Source organism: Desmodus rotundus, chromosome 1 (assembly GCF_022682495.2).
Source record: "Desmodus rotundus isolate HL8 chromosome 1, HLdesRot8A.1, whole genome shotgun sequence".
In the NCBI taxonomy this organism is placed as follows: domain Eukaryota; kingdom Metazoa; phylum Chordata; class Mammalia; order Chiroptera; family Phyllostomidae; genus Desmodus; species Desmodus rotundus.
In genome coordinates this window covers 116,902,222-116,920,925 of record NC_071387.1, presented here as the reverse complement: position 1 = coordinate 116,920,925, position 18,704 = coordinate 116,902,222, and the positions used below count along the sequence as shown (strand labels likewise).

The 18,704-nt window shown below is 41.5% G+C and overlaps 1 pseudogene; it reads right to left on the bottom strand.

Moving 5' to 3' along the window:
* Positions 1-18,081: 18,081 nt before the first annotated feature.
* On the bottom strand, positions 18,082-18,179 carry LOC112315082 (U6 spliceosomal RNA; annotated as a pseudogene).
* Positions 18,180-18,704: the final 525 nt, after the last annotated feature.

The following is an 18,704-nucleotide window of genomic DNA, read 5'->3' as shown; positions in this document are numbered from 1 at the left end:
TACTGACTTGATAAGTTGAATGTTTGTTTTATGTAAACTGTAAAACATGTAAAACATTTGTTTTATGTAAAACAAAATAAGGATTATTTAAGAAAGCAAGTATGTGTGTGTGTGTGTGTGTTATAAATGGAGAAGGGAGGGCTGCATTCCCAAATATTAACAGTGGCTATATCTGGCTAATGGGATTGCTAATTATTAATTTTTGCTTATCTTTCATTTCTATCATAAATATTTATAATTTTTAATAAAACTGACCTGGTCACAAGAGATTTCCTATGTGAATTATCCTTTCAAGTGGTGCCAAGCACTAGGTTCTCTTATACAATATTACTGGCTCTTTCCAGCAATCGATAATCGGGTCACATAGCCCCAGGTTCCATGGGCTCTAGCTGTTCTCTCCCACCACAGCTGTGATCTTCTGAAACACTTGCAGCAAACACTGGGTGAAGATTCATTAGGTTGTAAGTTCAGGAGAGAAGTCAAGTTTCCTCATTCATTCATTCACTTATTCATTCTACAGTGTTTCCTGGGACAGGCCCTGTCCTAGGTGCTCAGAGTAGAAAAGCAACAGACCCCACCTGAGCTCATGGGACTTACTGGAGAAGAGAACTGGGGAAGACCCACGCTGCACACCTGCAGAGAAGGCTAAGTGTTATTACACAGTCCTGCACACACTGTGGTCCTGTTCCATTTCCTTTGTGTTCCCACAGTTACATATGTCTGGGTCAGCCAGAAATATTCTTTTTTAGATAGATGAATGAATTTTTCTTTTTACTTAACATAAATACTATATATATATAATGCAAACTATACACATTCTCCCACACTTGCATCTTTTACTTAAAATATACCTTGAAGATGATATTATATAAGCAAACACTTTCTTTGGCATATAATGAAGCATGAATATAATGAAGCATTTCACTTTTAGAAGTGAAATCTACATTTGGGATTTTGAAAGAAATTACTAAATTCCTCTCCATAAACATTGTTCCAATTTACTCCCTCCCACCAGCCCCCCACTGTCCAGTAGTACCCTCCCTAACCCAGCATGGTATCAAACTCTTAATCTTTGCCCAACCAATAGGTAAAAAGTGATATCTCATTTCAGTTTTTATCTACATTTCTATTGTGAGTGCAGAGTATGCTTGAACAGGATTAAAGAGCCATTTTGCTAAAAGCCTGTTTACTACTATCAAATACAATCTCTTTAAGAGGCAAGGAGGGCAGAATCTCCAGGAAAAAAAAAAGTGCAACAGCAGGCAATATAAATCTGTTCTCAGCCACTTCTGTGAAGCAATTGACTGCTTTTCACCTATAACCTGAGCATTTATAAGTTGCTTTCCACATGGCAGAGAAATCACAGAGGAGACAGAAACCAACATGTGAGTACTTGCTATACATCAGGCTCCAAGCTCTACATACACTCGCATTTAATCCTCCTAACATTTTAATCCATGAGGCTCTGAGAGGTTAAGTATCTGCCCAAACTCACAGAGATTGTGAATGGCAGAGGAAGAACTAAACCCAGTTCTAAAGGCCAACGCCCATATTTTGTGTACTCCTGTTATGCCGAGGTGTTTAAAGCCCCCTGGAACCCTGCAATTCACATATAGGAGGCCATCTTTTTACTTTAATCATGACCTTCTAAGCAGAAGTCTACTACAGTATTGCTTACCTATAGAGCTTAAATATAGGCCTTGACACAATTTCTCATGCTCCCAGCTTCCCGTAAGCCTTACCTGCCACTTAACACTCAGCATTGAATTAACTCGTAGAATTATTGAAGATAACCAATTATCAGCACCAGGAGTTGTCCAGAGATTTAAGTATTATTATTAAACCCGGAAATTGGCTGGGAGTTTGGTGTACACGTGTATGTTGCAGAGCTGTGCCATTTAGCTCAGCAAGGTAGCCCAGAGGGTTTCTGAGGTGGCATGCTGATGACTCACGTTGTGAATGGATACATTAGAACCCTAGAACGAAGTCTTGAGAGAATCAGAGCTGACAACTGCAAAGCTCCAAATAAGAATTGTAGCCAACGATGCTTCATTACTTCCCATCAGAGATCCTAACACAAATATGAGGCACAACAATGGGAAGACAGCCTCTTCCCCAGAAGCTGAGTATCAGAGGTTAGATTAGGCAAACAAATGGTATGAGGGGGTAAAGAATCGTAAGAGGGAGAGTCATCTTGAGAAAAAATGTCTTTAAAAAAAATCTATCAAAAGGAACTTGCGAGCAAGGCACCCTCCCGTGTGACACATCCCGGGGAGCTACTCAGAGTAAGGGACTGGGGATGGTGGTATTCTAGGCCACAGTGAGATAATTATGGAAATTGGGAATGAGCATTTAGAAACTTTTATAGCAATTTGACAGAGTGATTTTATGTCTGTTGAATCTAATAATTAAAAAATTGGGGCTTATAAAAAATTTCTTAAAGCCATCAAAATGGAGAAGCGTTCTGATAGGTGACAAGTGCTTACATGACAAGGTTGCAATTAGTCAGGATAAAGAAGCCCTGGCGTTCTATGCCATAATGGAGGGTTTCCAGAGGCCACCGCATGGCCAGAAGTGCATGGTGCAGGGTGCATTGGTGGTGGAGCACTTCCACCTTTGAAGGCTTTTGGCAAAAGTTGAAACTACTGCCAGGATTACCATCACACAACTGTTGCAGTTGGGAGTTGTATTAAAAATGTGCAGAATGGCATCTTTGGGCAGAAACTTCTATTCACCATTGAAAGACATGACAGAACAAAAGCCTCTGAGAAAATAATTGAGAAATTATGTCACATACTCCAGAAATCTGTATCCAAGACATTGAGACAGCCAAATTCCAGAGCGCTGTCAAGAATTTCTGAGGATGTGCTAAGTAAAATAGGCCAGACACAAAGGACAAATATGTTGAATCCCACTTACATAGGTACCTGAACTAGGTAAATTCATAGAAGCCAAAAGTAGAATAGAGGTTCCCAGGGCCTTGGGGGAGAAGGAATGGGGGTTTAATGTTTAAGGGGTACAGATTTTCTGTTTGGGATGACGGAAATTTTCTGAAAATGGACAGTGGTGATGGTTGAAGAACATTGTAAATGTAACTTAATGCCCCTGACCTGTACACTAAAAATGGTTAAAGTGGTCAATTTTATGTGTATTTTACCCCAATGAATAAATAAGAATTCCCAATTAGTAAGAGTGTCCAAGTACTAACTGCTTATTTAAAAAAACAGAATAGTTTCCAATAAAGCAGCCTTTTTCTGCCTGGGTGAACACCAAAGACAAGTTAATTAGTGAAAGCACAGGGGTCATCCCATCTGGTTGTAGTTGTTGTGTTTTATAAACCAGAAATACACCTTTTGCTCATAGGGAAAGCCTGGGGAGTTAAAAAATACTGTCTTAAAAAGCAGTCAAGAGTTCTATCATATTACAGACTCAGCGATTCTGTGTCATTTGACAGTTCCTAATCATGCCGTCTTATTGAAATGCTCCCCGTTCCCATGTAAAATCTGCCTCCTGCCCATTGTCTGAACTGACTCATCTAATCAAACTGCAGGGCGAGACAGTCAGTCCTCATGAGCAAACCTGCAAACACACAGCTGAGGAGGCTATCATTCCATAAAGACACACTCTATTTTTAAGATTTATGAGCAAGAGTTCCATTTAAGGGTCTCCAAGCAAGCTCTTGACAAACCCTTCTCCATAAATTTCTATGGTTTTATATTCTTCTGGGACTCATATCTTTCTCCATCCCTCTGGCTCATTGTTAGAGTCAATGTTCTCCAAGCAGCCATTCACCAGCTTCTCCTTTCTCTGCATGTTCTCTCTTGGCAATCCCATCTACATTCTCCCCTTTAGTAAGTCTAGTCTTTCTCACTCCGATTGACCTTTTTCTCCCCAACTCCAGTCTCCATTTTCACTGCCTTTTAGACAATTCCACAGTGATGGCCCACAAACACTTCAAGCTCGGCCTGATCAAACATTTATCATCGGATCCTCTTCCTGTGTCAGATGCTTCTACTCACGGCACCACCACCATCCTTCCAGTCACTCAAGCATGGAACCTCCCTGACCTCTGGTATATCCTTCTATGTTATTCTCTGCCTTCTGCTTTTCCTTCCATCTGGCACATTCCCTGCTCATATGAAGTGTCAGAAACCAGAGAAATAGTCGATCATTCTTTGCAAACACTGGAATGTTGTAAGGACCTCAAATCCCCAGAAACCAGACCTCAGTTAAGGCACAGGTATGGGAAGCTGCAACTTGCCTGAAATTCATTAATGAGCATCTGGAAGCTAGAAATGCCCCACATCTCTGCTGAACCTATAGACATTACCCATATTACTTAAATGGGCAGTGACACTTATAATACATCCTCCTAGCACTGTAACATGGAGGTCAGTACCACCGCCAGAAAAAGCTGGAGGAGTTGGAAACTCTGCAGAGTAGGATGGAAGCAGCTATTCAATCTTCCATCATATATTGAGCATCAATTATGTGCCAAGCACTATACTGGGGAACTAGAGACACAGAGAACCAGTCTTGTCCTTCAAGGAATTTCCAGCCCAAAGAAGCAACACAAAATTATAATAGAGAGTGATCTTGCTTCAGTAAAGATATACACAGGGCACCGGAGGGCCGGGTGAAAGGTTCCCAATACTTTTGGGAACATGGGTGACATATTAGAGATTGTAGAAAACTTCACAGAAGCTGTTATCTCTGAGTTTCGAGCTGAGTTTTAAAGGATGAGGAAAGAGTGCTTTATAGGAGAAGGACCTTCCAGGAAGAGGAGCCACTTGTGCAGAGTGAGGGCGTGAGTGCACATGGGTTCTAGGAACTAGCTAACATTACAGCCTAGCTATGAAGGGCCATGGCAGAAAATGACCGCTAAAGAGGCAGTCAGGTCCAGGATCACACAAAACTTTGTACAGCAAGCTAACCCACAACCTTGACCTCCTGTTACCGGAGAAGCAAGGATTACAAATTCCAATTAGCCCTTAGAAGTGGAGGTGAACTTGCATATTATCTAGTCCAGTTCTCTCATTTCATAAGTCAGGAAAGGAATCACAGGGAGAGGAAGCAACGTTCCCGGGCCTTCTGATGATCCTTGCATATTACACCTTTTCGTTCAACAAATATCCCACACACAGAGTTGTTGCTAAGAGCTCACCATGTAGAATATACTCCATGACATGAAGGGAGTGAGGACAGCAAAGTACCTGCTCTAGGACACTTTTTGAGAGCAAGCATGAAGGAAGAAACCATCATTTGCAGAAAGAACAGATTTGCAGAAAGAATAAATTGCACACAGAGAATGAGAAAAAATAAACACCTTACAAAGGCAAACCTACTCCCTGTGAGTCATCCCAAGCCAATGGTGCCAAACCCAGAATGTGCTAGCAGCACTTCCAATGCTAATATCCCTAACCAGCCATAAGACAAACAGTTAGCCTTAGTCATAACCAAAAACAAATGGTCAAATACAAGCACATAATCTCTACCCTCAAAATGTGAAAGGGTCACTTTACCCTTTTTTTGTTTGTGTGTTTGTTTCAGGGGCAGCAAAAGCGGTTCTCAGCGCAGTGTGAGGGTCTCCAGAGACAAGAAGCTTATCCTAATTAGATACAGTGGGAGTGTAATCAAGCATGAAATTTGGATCTAGATGGAACAAGGTTTGAGCAGCTCACTCACTTAGCAGGACTCTGAGCTAATCGTTTACCTCTCTAAGCTTCTCTAAACTGCCTGGCACTCTGCCCAGAGAGCCATGGGCTCCCCTTCCACCCACCTTGCCCCTGTAGGAGTACAACAACAGTCACAGTGACCCCCCGTTCTGTATCTATCCCCTCCCCGCTCTGACTCTAGGCTGGCCATGTGACATATTTTGACAAAAGGCACTTAGCAAATGTGACACAATCAGGAACCTGGAATTCTCCAGGTTTGTGCATTGGAGTTTTCCCCTCTTTCATAACTCATGGGGATCTTTAACCACCACCATGTGAAACTGTCTAAGCTAATAATCTGCTGGATAATGAGACATGTGGCTAAACCATCTTATTGTCCCACCTGACATCAAGCCAACCACCAGACATCATAGTGACCATCATAGATTATCTGGCCTCGGCTGGGCCAACTCACTCCAGAAGAACCACCCAGTCAAACCACTAATCATGAGAAATAACAAAGGCTTGCTCTTTTAAGTCTAAATTTAGAGTTACATTGTTATGCAGCAAAAGCTGACAAGTACACTCCATAAATGTTAGAAGCTCCCTGGTTTCCAGCCTCAGGTCTCTCCTTACTCAACGTGAGAGAGCGATACATTAACACCAAAATTATGACTCTCAAAGCTATAGGCCCAGCAAGTTCTCTCTTGTCTATGGCAATTTCATCATATGTCTTTTAGGTGACTCAAGTCAAGGACCCATACTAAACTCATTGTATTTCCCACAAAACAAAATTTTTCATCTTGTTATTCTGTTTCCAAGAAGTGAAATATGAAGATTGTTCCTGACCTCCCTCCTTCTCATCTATATCCCATCAGCCACCAGATCCTGTCAATTCAACCTCTTAAAAAGACATGGATGTCTATCCTCTTTGTTCCTCATTTTGAATGTCTGCTCTCAGTAAGACTCAACTGAGAAGTCACAGTCCATATATAAAACACCCTCCCCCTGAACCCCAGAACAAGTTCACTTCTTCCTCCATGCTGTCACTGTGCTTTGCACACTCCTGGAAGGTTACGGTTACCACACCATACTGTAGTGGTCTGTTACAAGTTCTCCCTGTCTTACCACCTCAAACCCTTTCTACCGCCTTCCTTACTGCAGCATCTGGAACAGTAGCTCGAATATAGTAAGCATTCAAAAATGTTTGCATAATAAATGAAATCTTAGTGCCCTTCCCTTTTCCCTTACAATAAGCTAGTTTCACGAGTCCATCATTAACAACTTCTTGATGCAACTAAGCTTATTTTATAGAATTCTAAACAAAATTGCTGACAAAAATTTTATAAGATCTTCAGATTTAATATTTCTGTTTGGGGTATATTTTTTTCAATATTGGTCACCCCTGGTGGGTTGTAATCATGTGCTCTGGCTCTGCATGGCAATGTACATCTTTGGCCCAAAGGAAAAATTCCTAAGAATAAGGAGTTTGATGACTCCCATAGAAAATTGTATATACTGAGGAACTTTTGATGAATAAAAGAGTAAGAGATATGAAGAAAGCAGTGGAGTCCCAGTTCAGAGGATACTACAAAACATAGAAGCACCATAGGAAGTATCCTAACTCCCTTCCCAGTGGGCTGACATTCTGGTGTGAGCACCAGCATCCGAGTCAAGAGGATGAATTCGAGTCTCAGTTCCTGCAGAACTCTATGTCCACTAGCAGGTCTTGCAACGTCTCTTTCCTCATCTGTAAAATGAGGCAGTGGGACCAAATTATTTCAAAATCCTATTAGTTAATTAAATCCTCCATAATCTTATGGCTTTATGACAATGATTCCTAAACCTGCCTGTGTATCAACACACCTCGGGACACTTTATAAATCTAGAGTTCCCCAGATTTCCTTCTCAGAGACTGTGATTCTGGCAATAGGAGAAAAAGCCTGGGAATTCTGTAGTTTTAGAAACCCCCAACAGGTGAGTCTGATGCAAAGCCCCATTTGAGAGCTGAGCCACCATCTAGAAACTTCATCTGCTATCATTTTCACCTACATCTACCACCTGCAGAATAATGTTTTTCAATGGGAATATACCTCCAATTTCATAATAGTGGTTAAAGGGAATACAGGGTTCACTTTACATAAAGTCGCCTTAGGGGCACTTTACTGGAACACATCGATTGCTCAAATATGGAAATTACCTATAGGGTTTTGTATTTCAATATCTGTATTATCACCATTTTCAGCATGTGACTTGGTATATAATCTTGGGCAAAATACTTTCTATCTAAGCCCATATTAGTTTTTTTAATGAAAATCAGTAAAAAAAAATATTTCATGTATAAATATTTACAGTCATCACCCAGGGACATTCACACACTGCAGAGTGAGATACTATGTCTGTGGCACGAACCAGCAGCAGGTTAAAAATGTACCATCTACAGATAGATCGACACTGTAGTTGCCTACCCACCCTCAATGTCTTCCTTACCAGCAGGATCTGTCCATTTCCAGGCAAAAGATCACAAAGAGTCTGAGTTAATTATGACAAGATACTTGGCAAGATACTAAATTTTGCAGCCCCTCTTGCAGCTAGGGATAGCCATGAGGGCTGGCACTGGACAATGAGATTTGAGAGCCGGTCTATTGGTGGACCTCTGAGAAATGGTTTTTTTCCTCCTTGATAATAGGAGGATCCTTTTTATAACCCAGATCCCTGATTCCTTCCCTGAATGCAAAGGGCTGTGGCAGCCATATGGTGACCATGAGACAGTAAGTGTGAGGCCTCAATGTCCATACCCGGAGAAGATGGAGTTAAAACTGAGGAAGAGCCTGGTCCTTGATGGTGTTGGGAAGCCACTGCTCCTAACAGCAGACCTCTTGTTATTAAATTAAAAATTAACTTTTTCAATCAGACTAGCCACACTTTTAAAAATCTAGGAGGGACTCTAAGCAAACAACAAATGAACTAACAGCAGACTTCTTGTTACGTGAAACAATTAAATGTCGTCATTGTTCCAAGTCACTATGAGCCTTGTTTCCTATTACTTACAGTTAAAAATACATCCTAACCACATCAAAGTCTGGTCAGGGTTAAGTGTAATCTGCAGGAGTGTAACTAGGCATATTTGGGGTCAGAGTTCTAGGCCATGAAGCAGGAAAAGAGTTGTCAGCACGGAAGCGACATTTCAATAACTGCTTGAAGGATGGGCGAAAGATGAGAAGAGGGGGTGGAGGCAGTAATAGCTTTTGTGGAGAAAGCTTGAAAATGAGAGGAAGACATACAAAGGCTTGAAGTTTATCATCTGGCACTCCAGGAGGGAAGACTTTACAATGGAAACATATAAGGAATTTTTTCCCCAAAAAATCTAAGTCAAAAAATGTGAGGAGTCAATAAAACCTGCTTACACATTCCACTATTTTCATTGCTCTTTTTCACTCCCCACCTTGAAGGTGCTACCTGTGGTCCTGTGTTGTGCCCAATGGCTCCACCCCAGGGGATGTGTCATTTAAGTTCATATGAACTTATTCTGGCTGAAGTTGGCTCTTGATCACTGGAGTCTGGGCCCCTTTGAGCTCCCTTCTGCAGTGCTCACTTCAAGTCTATCAGGTCCCCTAGAATTCCGAAGCCATGTTAGAACAAGATTCTCACATCTGGAACTGGTTTCCAGAAAACACACTATCTCCTCTCTCACATGCTCTCATTCTCTAATACGATAGTTAAGAAAATGAAAAAGAACATATTGGTGTATATAACACATTGACATATCAAAGTCCCCAAAGGAAAATATTTGAATTTCTTCCACCCATTTTCCTCTCCTGTTCTTTGTGCTTCTCAATGAGAAGAAAGGTAGAGCTTACATTTTATGTCAACACAAAAGGCCTCTGTTTGTGTGCATTACGTATTAAAGTAGTCAGTGATTCGATGTCAAGGTATGTATTATACATACTTTTTTTTTTCTAGGCCATTATCAGCTTTCTTACAACACTATTATTCCCCGGCCCAGCTAATGCTTCTGTCAAAGATTTAGCAACAAGCATGGAAAATGTCAAACAGTGGGGAAGAGACCTAGCTATTTCCACAACTGCATAAAAAGCCTGAGTTGTCTTTTATGGAAAAGCAGAATAATTCTGCCATGAACGCCAGCATGTTTTATCAGAGCACAGAGGAGTAGGGTGGCTTATTTGTTTTGCTCTGCACACCTGAGTCCATTTCCTCTGAATAAGCTTCCTTTCTTCTCTTGCCAATATACTTAATAAAATAGGGCCCGTGTTGTTACCACTTCACCCTCTCCCCAGGAGGTAGCTGGCTTAGAACATGACAGAAATCAGCCAGGAGAGTCAGTCCTGTTCTGTCTGCAGAGCAGTGTGATAAGATTTAAGAAGCACTAAAAGGCTCCTCTGGAGAAAAATATTTTTTCAACCTGCTTACCAGGGTGCCTGAAATTACAACCTTTCTGCTTTAAGGCATTGAAAGCCTCCATTAAAATGCAAATATGTTAGGTGAGTTATTTTATCAAACCATCACATCTTAGCTTGAATTAGTTTATAGCTTAATTCAAAATCCTGAAATGATGGGACACAGGGCCATAAGCAAAGATGATACAAGGTTTAGGTTTTAAAATGTGTTGCCTAAAGAGCAGGCCCGAGTAGCAGGACAAAGTGGGAGAACAGAATATAGTCCGATGGCACCAAAAGTGAGGTCCAGAGTTAACACACACAGGCAGATGCTCTCAACAATCCTGGCTGAGCAACAGGCTGGTCCATATGATGAAGTTGTCATCCTCGCACTTCAAAGATAAATTCAAGGAAGCAACTGTGTGCATATGGCTTCTTTTCTGCCCACTTAAATTGGCATCCTCAATGAATTACTTACCATATCTTCCCTGCCTGAGTGCGCTCAGGACTCACCCACTCCCTCCCCAACAATTTCAGAGGCTGAATAGAGCCCATGGTAAACACTACCAATAAGCTCCAGTATTTCCGTTTCTCCTCCCCTCCCAACCCCTTGAAGTTAGTCATGGCTATATGACTGACTTTGGCCAATGAAATGTAAGCCAAAACAGAAGAGCTACCCTCTTCGGCTATGGTGAACTCTGAAGCATGGTGAACTTGAGTAAAGGTACTACAAGGTCAAAGCTGCCAAGCACGGTGGACACAGAGAACAGCTAACTGGAAAACTGCTTAGACTTGCAGATGACTGTAACTGAGCAGAAATAAACTTCTATTGTGTTAGGCCACTGATATTTTGGTGTTATTACTCTAGAATAACCTCATCTCCCCTACTGATCCATACCCCATAAACAGCACTTCAGGCCCTCTCTGTCACTATGCATTCATCATTCAGCAAATATTTATTGAGCACCTATAATGTACCAGATGATACTATAGGTACCAGAGATTTAGTAGGACTGTAATAGTAAAGACAATGTCCTTGGACTCGTGGAGGTTACATTCTAGTCAAGGAAGAAAGATTATAAATAAGTTTACCTGTTACTAACAAGCTTGGTTGAACACAGCAGAACACCCAAATAATATCAACTTTAGCAAATTATAGGTCTAGTTTCTCTCACATAAAATAAGTCTGCTCATTGGCAATCCAAGACTCATGTGGTGGTTCTGTAATGTCATCAGGGACCCAGACACCTCCTATTTTTTTGACTCGCCTTCCTTAGACCATGGTTTCCATCTTCCAGAGCACCTAATATTCCTAAATGGCTGCTGCAGCTCCATTTGCTTTATCCACATTCCAGCAGGAAGAAAGAAAAATGGGGATAGGCAAGAGAGGGTGCCTTTCAACTGAGTCAGGCCCCCTCAAAGAGCTTCTCCTAAAGCCCTAGCCCATAAGTAATACATACAATTTAACAGCCACTTCTACCTTCAAGGGAAGCTAGGAGGAAAATATAATCCCAGCTGGATATACTTTTGCCACAAAAAAAAAAAATAGGATTCTGTTTTTAAAAAAAATAAGAGAAGAGGAGAATAAGTATTGAATAGCTATTTAACGGTCTCTGCCATAACAGATAAACAAATAAGGATTTCAACCGGTAGTATTTTGAAGGAAAAAAAAATGTAGTTAAAAAAATAGAAAGGTAGTAACTGTATCCAGGACAGGGAGGAAAGGCCTTTCCAAACAGGTGGCATTGGAATGATGAAAAGAAGTCCCACATGGGGTTATCTGGGAAAGGGAGCCCCAGGCAGAAGGAACAATAAGTGCCAAGGCCTGAAGTTCCAAAGCACAGAAGGACCCCCGTGAGTGGACTGGTGTGAGTGAGGGGGAATGTGATGAGAGATGAAGGCAGAGAGATGGAGAAACTAGGTCATGGAGGACCCTGTGAATTTCATTTCCAGGGTGTTGGGACACAAGTGAGGAACCGAGGGGTAGGCAGAGAGTGACATCGTGTGATTACTCCTTAATTCTGTCATTTTGGGTGCTGTTGGGAACGGGTTTGTAGGGGGATAAGAATGGTGACCAGTTAGGAGTCTGATCGAGACCCCCAGACAGCAGATAATGGCTCTGGACCTCTAGGAGGCTGGATGGGCAGTACTAAAAATGCAGCTGCGACCACCAATCATGAATTTTAGGTAAACCCCATTGTCCTCGCAGGGTAACTCCTTCTATGAGAATTTGGCTGCTCATTTATAGCCTTGAAGAAAGCTTAGAAAACATAGGGGGGGGGGGTTCTCTCTCTCTTTTTTTTTTTTTCAGAATTGAAGTCTCACTGGGATAGTTTGACTGGAGCCAAGGGGAGGCTGGGAAGTCAGACACAAGTCACTGAAATGAGGGACACTGGTCTCTAAGCAGAATGAAGAGGGAAGTGGTAGGAGGCAAAGGCAGAGGGGCTGAAGCTCCTTCTCAGAGTCAGTGACTTTTTGTTTCCCACCTGTAGCTAATGCTTGGCTTCTGCCTATCTGTCCAGCCTCTACAGATGGACACATGGTTGGATTCTCTGCCTGGCACCTGGCAGTAAGCACCACATGGGCCCCATCCATCAGATCACCCTTGCCACATACTCTGCCACTCACTTCTTGGTCCTGTTCCACCCTCATGCATCCCAAGTGTTGGGCTCCCAGGCATCTCAGAAGAAAGAAGAAACTCTACTTGTATAGTCCAGTGGTTAAGTATAAGGGCTAGCGGTAGGCTGTGGGTTCAAGTCCAAGCTCCTCCATCTTCCAGCTGTGTCACTCTAAACAATTACTTAACTTTTTGGTGCCTTAACTTCATCTGTAAAATGAGGCTATGAATGAGACCTGCCTCACAGGGCTATTGTGAAAATCAAATGATCCATGCAAAGCACCCAGAAGAGTATGTAGCACACGAAAGCTCTCCATTAAGCTGATCCAATGTTGTTGTGTATCCTCTTCCTGCTTTGCTTAGATGAAATCTCACTCACTCCTAACACCTCCCCTTCCCCTAGCCTTCATTTATCTACTTTCTCTAACTTGTTTTATACTTCCTATGCATAACGCATAATCTGCATCTTACAGCATGCTGACCTGTTCTCTAATTGTTGGTACCACTCAATTTGGCACTTGAATCCACGCTGATGACTGTATGCTGATATGTAAAATCACGCCTTGTCCTAATTTTCCATGTGTATGCCTTAGCTTTTCTATCCAACTATACTAGAAGACTCCCAGTCATATACTTTTCCCACATCTTCACATAAGTCATGCGGTGTGAGACGTACGATGCAGATGTGCTGAGTACTTGGGTACTGAGAGAAGGCCTTTCATCTAGAGTAGTCCAGAAACCCTATGTGTAAGTGGGACTGTGCTTCAGACCTGAAACTGACTGATATAAATCTCTAGTTAAGCCAACAGTTCTCTGGGTAGGGCCTGTGCTATCTTGGGGAGAATGTCATGCATTCTCTTCTTAAAGCTTTCCAAAATACTTCAAGAAGTAGTCTGACTTATTCAAGATTAAAAACTTCAATTTTAGCTCTGACCAGTATGGCTCAGTAGGTTGAGCATAGTGCTGCAAAGTGAGAAGTCCCCGGTTTGATTCCCGGTCAGGGCACATGCCTGGGTTGTAGGCTCAGTCCCCCCTTGGGGTGCACACGAGAGGCAACCCATCAATGTTTCTCTCTCACATCCATGTTTCTCTCCCTCTCTTTTCTCCTCTCTTCCCCTCTCTCTAAAAATAAATAAAGTTAAAAAAAAAAACTACAGCTTTAGCCAGATCCTCAGACCTCCTGGGCCAGCTGGGATAACTGGCCATCAAAACAAATAAGCTGTTTCAGACCATTCACTCAGGTCCTCTCCCACTATAAGGAGAGAAACTAAGCAAAAACTCGTGAGCCTGCTAGGAAGCTTACCCCCACTGCTCCATGGCTTTGGGAGCTGCCAAAGCTGAAGAAAGAGCAATAGGCAACACTGCCAACAAATTCTGCAATGCAGAGCAGTCCAGTTTGCCAATCAGAAAGCCTTTCTACACATTCTCTTAATACAGCTAATACCGCTGATGAGCTGAGGGAAATAGGAGTCAGAATCTGCAGCCAGGCCACCAGAATTCAAACCACAGCTCCGCCACTCTAACCTCTCTGTGCCTCAGTTTCTTCAGCTGAAAAGTAGTAGCTGTAACAGCTCCCAAGGCTTACAGTTTTTATGAGGATTAAAAGGTTTTAGCCCTGGCTGGTGTGGCTCAGTGGATTGAGTGCTGACCTGTGAACCAAAGAGCTGTCAGTTCGATCCCCAGTTAAGGCACATGTCTGGGTGACAGGCCAGGTCTCTGGTAGGGGGCGTGTGAGAGGCAAACACACTTTGATGTCTCTCTCCCTCAGTTTCTCCCTCCCTCCCTCCCTCCCTCCCTCTCTCTCTAAAAATAAACACATAAAATATTTTTTAAATAATGGTTTTAAGTTATTGTAATGTTCAGGATAATGCCTGGCTATAGCATCATGTAACTGTTTCATTAAATAATTTTTAATCATAGCTATTTGTGTGAGCTGTGTGTGTGTATTTTTGAGCATTTCTAGGAAATTTCTAAAGACTGAGAAAATAAAGATGAACAGGACTCAATCCATTCCTTTGAGAAGCTTATGGTTATTTAATAGATAGACTGGTTTTAACAGCTCTAGTAGTGGTTTTGGCAACGTGCTGGGAGATCTTGAAGGAGGAATAATTAACTTCACCCAAAGTAACAGGAAAAGCTGCACAAAGCTGGCATCTGTAATTGAGTAGGATTCAAGGTGCACAGGGAGGTCCTTTATGGTAGTGGTTCTCAACCTGACCTTGCATTTGAATCGCCTGGAGGATTCCTAATCTCACTTCCAGAGTTTTTAATTCAGTAGGTCAGGGTGGGATCTGGAAATCTAACAAATTTTTAATAAATTCCCAGGTACTGCTACTGCTGGTCCAAACACCCACTTTGACAACCACTGCCTTTCAGAATCAGAGAGGAGTATGAGCATAGATGCAGGAATATCAAACAGCCTGGCCTTCTCGGGGCAGAGAAAGTAGTTTGGCATGATTAGATCTGAGAGCACCAATGGAAAATGGCAAAAGATGAGGTGGGAAAAGGCAGCAGAAGCTGATCCCAAAACAGAGAAATTTGGAGTTAATCCTGTATACTTGGGCGAACTTGGGGAGTTCACATCCTTGAAGAACATAGTCAGTTTCTGTTTCCAAAACTATCACTTTGGCAACAACTTGGGGAATGGACTGGAACAGAGGGAGACATGAGGAGGGGAAAGTTTCGCTTCACTAAAGTTAGAGAAAGACCTTTTTGACAACACCTATGTCTATAAATGTTGGGATGCTTGGTGGTATTCTAAGTATATATCTTTGCAATGTCATTAACACCAGGACAGTGAATGAGAGCCATGACCTACATTTTTAATCTAATTTTGATATGTGTATTATTATTAATCTATCTGGTTTTATGATATTTAGAACCTATCTTTCCAAAAATGAGACACCTTAGAGGTTTATAACTTAATATCATCCATGGATCTGAAAAAGTATATTGTGTCCTGAAATAAGTATAAGGGCTTGGTTATCAGTCTATCTCCTTGAGGCATTTTAGTGAAGATTTAATCATTAATTCGCTCTTCTGGGGATCTTGCTGTCTTTGAATGGCACACTGGTACTTTCTGAACCCATTGTAACTCTCTTGCAGCCATTGGAGAACATGTAGGACCAGCTAATAATAACCAGAAGATGACTGCATATTAGGGAAGCATCATGGCTCACAATACAGTATTAATCCTTTAATGTATTGAACACTTATTCAGTCAATCCCAAAAGTACCCACTACATTTAGAACATGGCTGCTTTAGCTTAACAGATAGTACAGCTTTTCTAAGTGATAGGCAAGAAGGTCTCCAAAGAGACTGCTACTCCTCCGAAACAAGAATTAATACCTAGCACTGCTTCTACAACCAACACAGGTGGTCAACACCAAAAGGACCTCTTTTTGAAAAGCATACGTTAACTTAAAATACGCATAGCGAAACACTGAAAAGACACTACCTACAATAATAATAGTGACTTTTATGAATTTCTCTATTTCATGTACTGCTAAAATTAACCAAAATTACAAAGGAAAAAGAGGCCAGAGCAGAAATAATGAGGCCAGGGCTGGTGCAGCTGAAGTGAGGCGACAAGAAAGGAACAGAGAAATCTTAGGGCACACAGTTGAGCAGATGTGTGGAGGCCTCCCAGGGATAGAGGGAGAAGGAAGTAGAGGTTACTCAGGCTGACCAGCTCTAATGCTGGGATGGAGGAGGTCCTACCAACCAAGAAAGGAATGCAGAAGGTAGAAAAGATTTGGAGAGAAGAGAACACCATAAATTCCACTTACAAGAATTCTGAGGCACCCAGGATGATCACTAGGAAGCTAGAAATCCAGGTCTGGAGTTGAGCAAAGAAGTCAGAGGAGGTAACAAGCTGGGCACCCCTTGTTAGGTGTGCAGGGCCAGGTTAGAATCAAGCTGTGGGTAAGATGGCTGAGGAAAGAGTCAGGCCACAAACTTGGAGCACCTTTTTTAAATGGGCTTAATGATTCAAAACAAGCAGGGAGACAGGGAAAATGGGAAACAGCTGAGACCTGGCGGGAGCCAGGAGGGAGCCAACAGAGATTTTACAGCATCCTGGTGGAGCGCGGTCATTTTTCCAGCATCAGGAACTGTTCCAGCCTCTCCTGCCTTGAAGGGAAGGTGTCTGTGCTGGTCATCATCTGTTCTCAGATCCATTGAGAGCTCTTCCTTGTCAAGCCTGAACCCCCACAAATTACATTTCTCAGGCTCCTTTGCTAACTGGCTTCTGTCAAAGAGAAGCTCTAGCAGGAGACTGGAAAGCGGAACGTAGTAAAAGCCAGATTATTCCTCCCCACTTTCCCCTCTGTCCTCCACCCCATTGCTGCTTTCTGTGGCTTCTGTCAGCTCCTGGGGTCTGGGAACATTCCTCTTCTTCTCCCTCCAGCTTGGTTGGGTGGGGAGGAGGCAGCTTGCTGCTGCTGCTCATTCTGCATTGACTCATCAGCCCATTTGGCTTTTCAGCTATTCCAACACCTCACAGCTAGCTCCCCTATGAATTTTCTCTATTAAACTGGCTGGCGCAGGCTCCCTTGTCCTGGTTGGTCCCTGACTGATAAACATATAATCATAAGATATCAGTTTCTTTCCCCAAAACTTGTTTCAGGCTTCAAAATCCTATTCAGGCTGGGATTTTCCAAGTTAATGTTAACAAAGCCTTCTCTTTAGAACTTAAGGGGAAAGTAATTTTAAAAGAGGCAGTAAATAAAGATAAAAGCTGAAATAAATTGTGAAACATAAAATAGTACAATGATAAATTAGTTCAAATGCTGGATTTTTGATAAGACTACTAAAATAAATGAACTTCTAACAAACATAATTAAGGGAAGATTTTTAATTAAAAATGAGAATGGAGATAGGACAAAATAAAGAAAATAGATTTTCTCCCCAAATCCAAAGAGAATGTGCTACAGACTTGTCGGCTAATAAACTGAAATCCTCAATGAAAGGAATAATTTCCAGAATGATATAGTTTACTAAAAATGACTCAAGAAGTATAAATCTAAACAGAATAAGAACCAAGGAAGAAATTAAGGAAATTTTTGATAACAACCTAGAAGATGTAGCTGGTCCCAATGTTTGCACAAGAACAATTTTCATACTTTTAGGAAACAGGTGATTTTGATATTGTATAAAACATCCCGAGTGCAAAAAGAGATAAGAGTACATTTATGTCTACTAGGCAAGCACGATCTTCTTCCTAAAGCCTGATAAAGATAAAATACACAGAAGGAAAAATATAGGCACATATCACAAATGAATATAGATAGGAAAAGCTTAAGTAAAATCCTCATGTCTAAAAGAGAACTTGTTTTACTGTACTGCTTCACATCTATAAAGGGAAGAATTTTTTCATAACAGCTTTACTGAGATATAATTTTTACACCATAAAAAAATGTGGAACCCTTCACAAATGTGTGTGTCATCCTTGCACAGAGGCTAATCTTCTCTCTGTCGTTCCGATTTTAGTATATGTGCTGCTAAAGCAAACCCAAGGATGATAACTTTAGAAGTTGAAAGGAATCACAAGGGATGGAAAGTTTGGTCATTATAGAAGTAAATAACCATTTGACAAAAGGAGTATCAAAAGGAAAATATCATCTGCAGGAAGCTTTCATAGCAAATATAGAAAGGGTTTGTTTCTATGTTACATGAAGTTTATACATATTGATGAAAAAAATTAAGTCCTCAATTTGTAAACTGGCAGAGAACTTAAGCAGATAATTTATAAAAACAAAGGTACTACTAGTAAACAAGCATGTGGGGAAATGTTCACCTCTGCTGGTAATCAGAGAAATGCCCACTTAAATAATGTTATACCATCTTACACCCACTACATTAAAGATATTTTAGAGTATAATCCCAGCAGTGGAATTGCTGGGTCAAAGGGCAGTTCCATTTTTAGTTTTCTGAGGAAATTCCATACTGATTTCCAAAGTGGCCGCACCAGTCTGCATTCCCACCAACAATGTACTAGGGTTCCCTTTTCTCCGTATCCTCTCCAACATTTGTTT